This window comes from Miscanthus floridulus, chromosome 6 (assembly GCF_019320115.1).
Source record: "Miscanthus floridulus cultivar M001 chromosome 6, ASM1932011v1, whole genome shotgun sequence".
NCBI classification, from domain to species: Eukaryota; Viridiplantae; Streptophyta; class Magnoliopsida; order Poales; family Poaceae; genus Miscanthus; species Miscanthus floridulus.
In genome coordinates, this window is record NC_089585.1 from 99,627,347 (window position 1) to 99,635,528 (window position 8,182).

At 41.0% G+C, this 8,182-nt stretch overlaps 1 non-coding gene across 1 annotated transcript; it reads right to left on the reverse strand.

Annotated features, from left to right (window-relative positions):
* Positions 1 to 1,505: 1,505 nt before the first annotated feature.
* Positions 1,506 to 1,614, reverse strand: LOC136462012 (small nucleolar RNA R71). The gene has a single exon (XR_010760541.1). It is a non-coding gene; the product is annotated as a small nucleolar RNA R71 (small nucleolar RNA).
* Positions 1,615 to 8,182: the final 6,568 nt, after the last annotated feature.

Consider the following 8,182-nt stretch of genomic DNA (forward strand, 5'->3'; position numbering starts at 1 on the left):
AATACCGGACATGTCCGGTATTGCCAGACCAGCAAAGATAAAGTTAGCTCTTTTGTCGCTCAAATACTCAAAACTCACATGGGTTGGCTCGAGCACTTATGAAACATTATCTATCAACATGATACATCCCTCTTAATAGTATGGCATACCTATTAAACTCAAGATCAAAGGAAAAATGAATTTATACCACTTGAGTTGATCTCTTTTGAATTGATGCCGTCCCCTCCAATCTTCATCAAGTAAGGGTGCTAACATGTTGATGTTGATCTTTTCACTTGAGCATAGCCATCTTGAGCATGTGACTTGATTCCATTCATCAAATTTGAATAATCCCAAATGTATCAAGTCACTTCCATCAAACACTCCAATAGTGATTTGATCCTCCACATAAATGTGGCCATCATAGCTTGATTAGTACCTCAACTAAATGCAAGTACTTTCTTCTTCACCCTAGCTTAGGTTCTTCGGCCGCCAAGCCGTCGCTTGCCCTTCACCCTTGCTTAGTACCTCGAAGCCTTTCCTTACTATCTTCACCATCACAAGCCATCAAATCACATCTTGTGTTGAATCATCCATTCATGTATTGTTATCTTTTTCATTTTAAATTAGCAAGCTTTAAATATGAGACCAATCCATATGCAATCCCTTATGCCTTATTAATTAATTCTTACAAGCTTGCTTTCACATAGAACATGGAAATCCCACAATAATTAAGCCTTTGCATGAATTCCATTTGCATTGTTGTCTTGTGCTTGAACTAGATTGTTTACACTACAACACATCATTTGGACTTTCATTAAGTACCCGCGAGATAACCTATTACCTGTCCACACTTAGCAAATGGGTTAGTCCTTTAATCACATTGTGATTCAATCATCCAAAACCCACTAAAGGGCTAGATGCACTTTCATCACCCTACTCACTCATTTATATTCTTGCAAACTAGTTGTGGCAAGCTCTTTAGTGTAATTAGAATTAAGAGCTTGCTTTGTTATTTTAAGTTCATGTAGTGGAGCTCTTTAGAGTAGCAAGTTTGAGAGCTCTTATTAAGTAGTAACTTTGCAAGTTGTGTGCCTAGTAATTATTGCAACTAGAATTATTGGATAGGTGGCTTGCAACCCTTGTAGAGCTAGAGCAAGTTTGCATTTTGCTATTTGTCATACTAATTAAATTGCTCTAGTTAATTTGTAGATTTTTAAATAGGCTATTCACCCCCCTCTAGCCATATTAGAACCTTTCACCAGCCCTCATCAATATGGTGCAAGCAAGCCAGTTTTGTGGAAAGGCATATGAAGATACGAGTGCACATCTCCAACACTTCCTAGAGATCTGTAGCACTTTCACCATCAAAGGAGTAACCCAAGATGCCATACTACTTTGCCTCTTCCCATTCTCACTCTTAGGGAAGGCAAAGCAATGGTTCTACGCCAACAAAGATAGAAATACTACATGGAATAACTATTCCACTCCCTTCCTAGCAAAGTTCTTTCCTATAGGCAAGACCAATGCTCTGCGTGGGAGAATCTCAAGCTTTCAACAACAACATGATGAATCTGACCCTAAGGCATGGGAACGCTTTCAAGATTACATTGTGGAATGTCCTCATCATGGGATGGAGAATTGGCTACTCATGTAGACTTTCTACCATGGGTTGACCAACTGTACCCGTGAGACTATAGATGCTGCTACTGGAGGTGCATTCCTATCACTCACCATACCAGCTGCAACAACTCTTGTGGAGAATATGGCCTCCAACCAAGGTTGGGTGAAGAATGTCTTCAGACCCGCAAGAGAGGTGGAGGTATGCATCAACTCAAGGAGGTAGACATGCTATTTGCTAAGATGGACCTGCTGATGAAGAAGCTTGAAGATCGAGCCAATGAGAAGCAAGAAGTCACGCACATTCATGATTCTCGCATGACGTGTGAAGAGTGTGGAAACATTGGGCATTCAGGGAGCAACTGCCCTAAGAAGCATGAGGATGTGAACTTTGTCAACAACAACTACTCTTGTCCTCAACAAAATCAAGGATGGAATCAGCAACAAAGGCCGAACTACCAAGGTAACTATCAAGGTAATAATTTTAATAATTTCAATCAACCGCCCTTGAGAGAATTAATTGCTGGCCAATCCAAACTTATAGAGGAATTATCTAAAAAGGTAGCCACCAATGATAAAATTCTAGAGAACATAAATAATAGAATGGATAGCTTTGCTTCTACCATTAAGAACTAGCATAGCTTTAATAAAATGATAGAATCATAAATAGCTTAGCTAGCGGCGGTTGTTCCTCCGTCCGACAAAGGTAAGATTCTGGGGCAACCGGAAGATCTAGAAACTGCAAATCTTGTCGATGTTCACAATGCAACATATTACTGTATATAACCATCGATGAGAAGGTGGATAGATTATACCTTGTCAAAAAAGAAGAGCGATCCAGGGAGACCTATCATCCCCATCGCCATTGGACCTCACATTTTCCAAAAAGCCATCTATGACTTCGGAGCAAGTGTCAACATTATGTCTAAGGTAATCTATGATAAAATTAATGGAGATACTTTGTTGTATACAAATATGTGTTTGTAGCTTGCAGATCAGTCACTCTGCTACCTCAAGGGAGTTCTTCAAGATGCCATTGTTCGAGTGGGATAATCATATATTCCCATAGACTTTGTGGTTTTGAAAATAGGTGGAGATATAAGGGCAGCCATTAGTTTGGGCTGACCTTTCCTAAGCATTGAAAAGCCATTATCTACGCGGACAGTGCCAAGATTTGTTTCATAATCAAGGATAAAAAGGAGAAGTTTTCTTTCAAGAATCGTATCCTACAATCTCCTGGACATCCGTAGACGCCGTACCTGCCCAAAGAGACAACAATGACCAAGAAGAAGAACAACAGGAGAAGGAGGAAGAACAAGGTGAGGCAGCCACAAGAAGAATCAATCAATATGATTAACACACTAAGATCAGAGTATGACCACCTCCTCACTTCACCATTGCTTGCTAAGAAGGATGATCGAGTGTACCATTGGACGAAGAATTTTCTATAAGACCTTCTGTGACATTGGATCAGGTGTCAACATAATGTCCAAGGTAACATATGAATATTTATTTGGTGATGAACTTTTATTCCCTACATTTATGTAATTGCAGATGTCGGACCAATCAATCTGATTTCCAGAAGGAATAGCAAAAGATGTCGTGGTAAGGATACATGATCAGTTTGCCCTGGCCGACTTCATGGTTCTAGACATGGGTGAAGAAGAAGATGATACACCCATCATCCTTGGAAGACCGTTCCTCAACACAACCAACGCAATCATCTACATCGGATTTGGACAAGTCCACTTCCATTTCCCTAGAGAGAAGGTACGTTGTTAGTTCAATAGTTATACCACTTATGAGCAGCCAAAGAAGTTCCATTCTAGGAATCAACTCCCAAAGAATGGTTGGGAGGAAGATGAAGAACCTGAAGAAGTTATGAAAGATGAACCTACTCCGCCAAAGTCAAGTCCACAGACTAGGCAGGTATGGAAGGAAAAGGTGACATCATCTATGTCAACATCACAATAAGTGCAACCATCAAGGTCTCCATCTTTGAGACCAGATGATGCACCCAAAGAATAAAGGACTCTTCTCCAGTATAGTCCTGTCCGGAGGACTTAAAAATCTAAACCCTCACCAGGAGGTAACATCGGTAGTTATCCATATTTACTTCCTAGAATTGCATGAATTCTTTTTACTTTAGCATATTTACTTTCCTGCATTGGTATTACATTTGGAAAAGAAAATAAAAATTTTATCATCATAAAATCTTAAGCCCCACGTGAGTAATTTTACGGTGTGTGAAAGCTCATAGAAATATTCACCGTGGTGGCATAAAAATAAAAATACCATACATACATATTTCTTGCATGCATATAAAAATGGAAAATCCAAAAAGATATTAGAAAGCCATCCTGTTAAAATTTTGCCAATATAGAAATATTTCTAAACTTCAAGAACAACTAATCTCTAGATGGCTGATCGCTAACCCTTTTATCCTAATCTGTTCCACGAGTTTTGGTATTTCTGTTAGTATTTTGCAAGATGATGCACCAAGATCAAGAGCAAATTCACCCGGTTGATTTCATCTCATTCCATCCTAGGACAAGAGGGATATCCGTTGGCAAACCCGCTCTAAGAAGGATCATTCAACCACGACAACATCTAGCTTGGGGGAGGAGCATCCCCCATGTATCTAGCTAAGTATTTCTTTCCATTTACTATTTTTTAAAGTTTGCTTTATATTTGCTAAAAAATAAAAAGATGCATAACAAAATAAAACAAAATAAAAGCTTACTCTAGCTAGTTATTTATTAATAATGTGTGATCTTAAATTTTGAAAACAAAATAAAAAGGTGTGTTTATTTTTCTTTAAGTTTGTTAAGAGTTGAATAAATAAAAGGACTATGAGAATAATCTGTTAACATGGAAATGTTGAATAGTTGCTCTGTTGTAATTTCTTTCAAGTACCTAGTTTTCAGCCTTGAATTCTCCTGAGTTTTGGATATGATTGTTTTGATATAAGAATTTACTCTGAACTTGAAACTCGTGGGTAGAATATGCTTAATCTAAGTCTAGGTAATTGACGAATATGATATGAGAAGGTCTGAGCTAGTGTTTTATCTTGTTCCTAGTGACACTAAAGTTTTAGAGATTTATCTATTGAAAAATATGAAAAATGCTTCATGATGAGTTCTTGTATGACAAAGCTTGAATTCCTACCAAAGCCATACATGATATTTAGATTAGAAAAACTTCCACATATATGCTGCTTGTTTTGCATTAAGTTTAGTCAAGCTTTGTTGACCCTTATGAGAGGTTTGTCATGCTCTTAAAATCAAGATCACGTACACACCACCCACAGATGCACTACTACACTGGGGTAGGCGCAAAAACATGCCATTCCATTTAGATCCACCCAAAAATGTTTTTACTCCTACACTAGGAGAAAACACCAAAAATATTTTTCATAGGATATCCATCAAATAAATGCTCCAAGTTCTTGTTGCTATCTCTCAAAAGTTTTGTTGCAGAAAAGAGACATGGGGCTATGCAAAAGTTATTCATAAAAAGGAGAAAGAAAAAAAGAGGTGAGAAAAAAATAGATAAGTGTCCTAGATATTGAAAACAATGGGTACTCAGATGCCCGTCTGAAAAAAAGAAAGAGATGAATAAGATAGCCCATGTTTTCTTGCAAAGTTGTTTTTCAGTTTCAAAAGGGATATGTTTTCAAGGAACATAGAAGAATTAGGTTAGCCACCATATATATCCGCCGCATACATCCACACACATGCACATCTTGATTTGATTGTATGAACTAACTCTCTTTGGATCTGAGGTTTGACTTTACAATATATGTATTGCAAGTATGCTCTTTCATGTTTCTATGTGATGCCTAGAAGAACTATGTCTCTATGTCTCCATGCCTCGGTGGCAACGAGCAACGCCCCTTGCACCGATGTACTAGCGGTGGTGGATGTTGCCAAGTCCATATGTTGATGCCCCCTCCACACCGACAATATCATCATCAGCTCGATCTCATGTTTACACAAGATGCAGTCATCAGGCCTTGGCGACGGCACCTACTAATGTGGCTCACACCATTGACTCATCATTTTTTATCCACTGGTACCGTGGCATCCTTCGTTGTCGCATCTCGCTATCAACATTGTTGGCTCATCGACCACGTCGCTGGACATGATCTAAAGGAGGGCGTACATCTACAAAGAGACATGCAATGATCTGATGCTCGTTAGCACTTTGAAGATCCAACCACAACTTGAGATCAACATGTCCAGTTGCCCATTAAATAAGCTAAGCTATATTTTTGTTTTAATAAACTATACGTCACCTGTATACCCCCTATACATCTCTATTTGTCTGCATGGTAATTATTGGCAGGAACCTAACTACGTCCCTCGCTGACAATGTGGATCCTGTCGTTGTCTCACGGCGGCCCTTTGTCAGCACGTCGTGGCTCTTGTTGTCTCCCTTGTCGGCGGCACTCGTCATTCAGTCCTCAGGCCACATCGATAGCTCCCAACATCGCCTGCTCATCGGCGGCTCTAGTCATCGATAGCATGGACCTCATCATCAACTTGTCGTCAGCGTGCCATGACACCCATCGACTATGCTCCTCGTCATCGACAATGGCTAATCCAGCACATTGTCGATAACCTCTCTCGAGTCGAACACAATCTACATTACCAAGCAAGCAAGGCCAAGGTCTATATGTGTATGTGCATACATGAACAATTCATGCAACCCACATTCGACTATAGCTAATATGCTCGTTCGACAATGACTACACATATGACTCCTCATGTTTGTCCAATTGCATCGAGCAGTCCGAGCCTACCATGCAGCATCGCTTCTCTAACCAGATTGAATGCGGCTACGATAACGATCTCTCTGTATCTGATCTGCCTAAGGCCGACTAGTGGCATAAGGATGATGTCGCCCAAACTACTTGTTCCGATCACCTACCGCGTCGTAATGATCACCATGTAGAATGACGCTATGGCGACCGTGACTGCTGCCATGACAATAGGCTAGAAAGCTCAAGGGTAGGCAATTTCATTGACACTGACCAGATAACATCATACGCCGCCGATCTGACATTTTGACTAAAGCTAAGTACCTCTACTATATCTGCATTTAATATAGCTTTCTGAAATCATTTTCTTCGAGTTTTCACCATGCTCCTCCAATTATTATTTCTCCGGGTATTTTCCATAATTAAATGTCTCCACGTTTAATATCTCCGTGTTTAAGATGTTCCATAATGCAATATCTGACCAATTGATCAAACGGTTCGGCTCTCACTTTTACTCGGTGCTCACTTTGTCGCTGACCAGTTGGTTGGGTTGCTCGGTGCTCGATTCTTTGCCAACCAACTGGTCGGATTATCTATCGCTTTATCGTCAGCTACGCTTAGAGAGAACCAAATGGGAATTTTCCATCATCATCACCATCTGCAGCGATGACTCGGCTCCGTGAGACGGCGATCTCAACTCAAGGCTCCGAGGCGCATTGATCTTCGTAAGAGTTCTCCGGAGGTCCAATGTTGTGCTTCATCAGCACCAATCAAGGAGATGGGTACATGCCATAAACCAGCAGCATGCAGGTCAACTTCAAGAATTCGGCTGCATCACCCGACATTGACTTGTCATCATCCTTCGGCGGTGCTCTTTAGCCCTCATTGATGGCTTGCGTGGTCCTTGCTATCGACTCGACATTACGAGGCAACTCACGGTGATGCATTGTGATTTTCACTAAGATCAACGTCAACAAGCAAAGGATGACGTATTATTTACAATACCATGCAAGATAAATAAACAAACCATCACAGTGTTTTGACTACATCTACATACAGCCTCAAGCATGCATGCAAGAAATAAATTCCCTTGCTACTGATCTACACTCACGAAACATGACTCCAACGTCATCAATCCAAATGAGCTAAGTCATGGTTTTTTCCATTGAATATTCTAACATATATATAACTTTGTCTACTTTGATAACTGTCAACAGCAGCGGCAGCCCTGTGCTTTCTCCATTTGTTTTTCATATTTTTTTCTCAAATTACTTATTTCTCCATGCTAATCATCTTTAAGATGAAGTATACTATCGCCATTCAAATTGGACTGTGCCCTTGCCTCGGTCGGACACGTTCAAGGGCTTTGCCTCCCCACGCGAATTGACTCCGCCAGGCTCTAACTATGCCCATTTGCCTATGACTCTGCATAGCCGTCGTGCCGCTGAGCCATCGTGTTGTCGTGCCACTAAGCCACCAAGCCGCTCGAGCCGCCATGCCACCGTGCTGCTGAGCCGCCATGCCGTAGAGCCATCGTGCCATCATGCCGCCGTGCCGCCAAGCCACCAAGCGAGCTGCTAAGTGAGCCACCTGAGTCGTAATCAAGTCGCGTCGCGCTATGATGATGATCGCCGCGAAGAATTGCGTTTTGACAACAATGATTGCTGTCATGGCGACAGGCCAGAAAAGCTCGAGGGCTGGGCAATTTCATCACCACCGACCAATCATGTTTTCATTTGCATTATCCAGAAGCAGCCATGTCCTCAACTTAGCACCTAAACGTGCATGAGCGGTAGCGCCCTGTGTCATGAACTAGCGGCC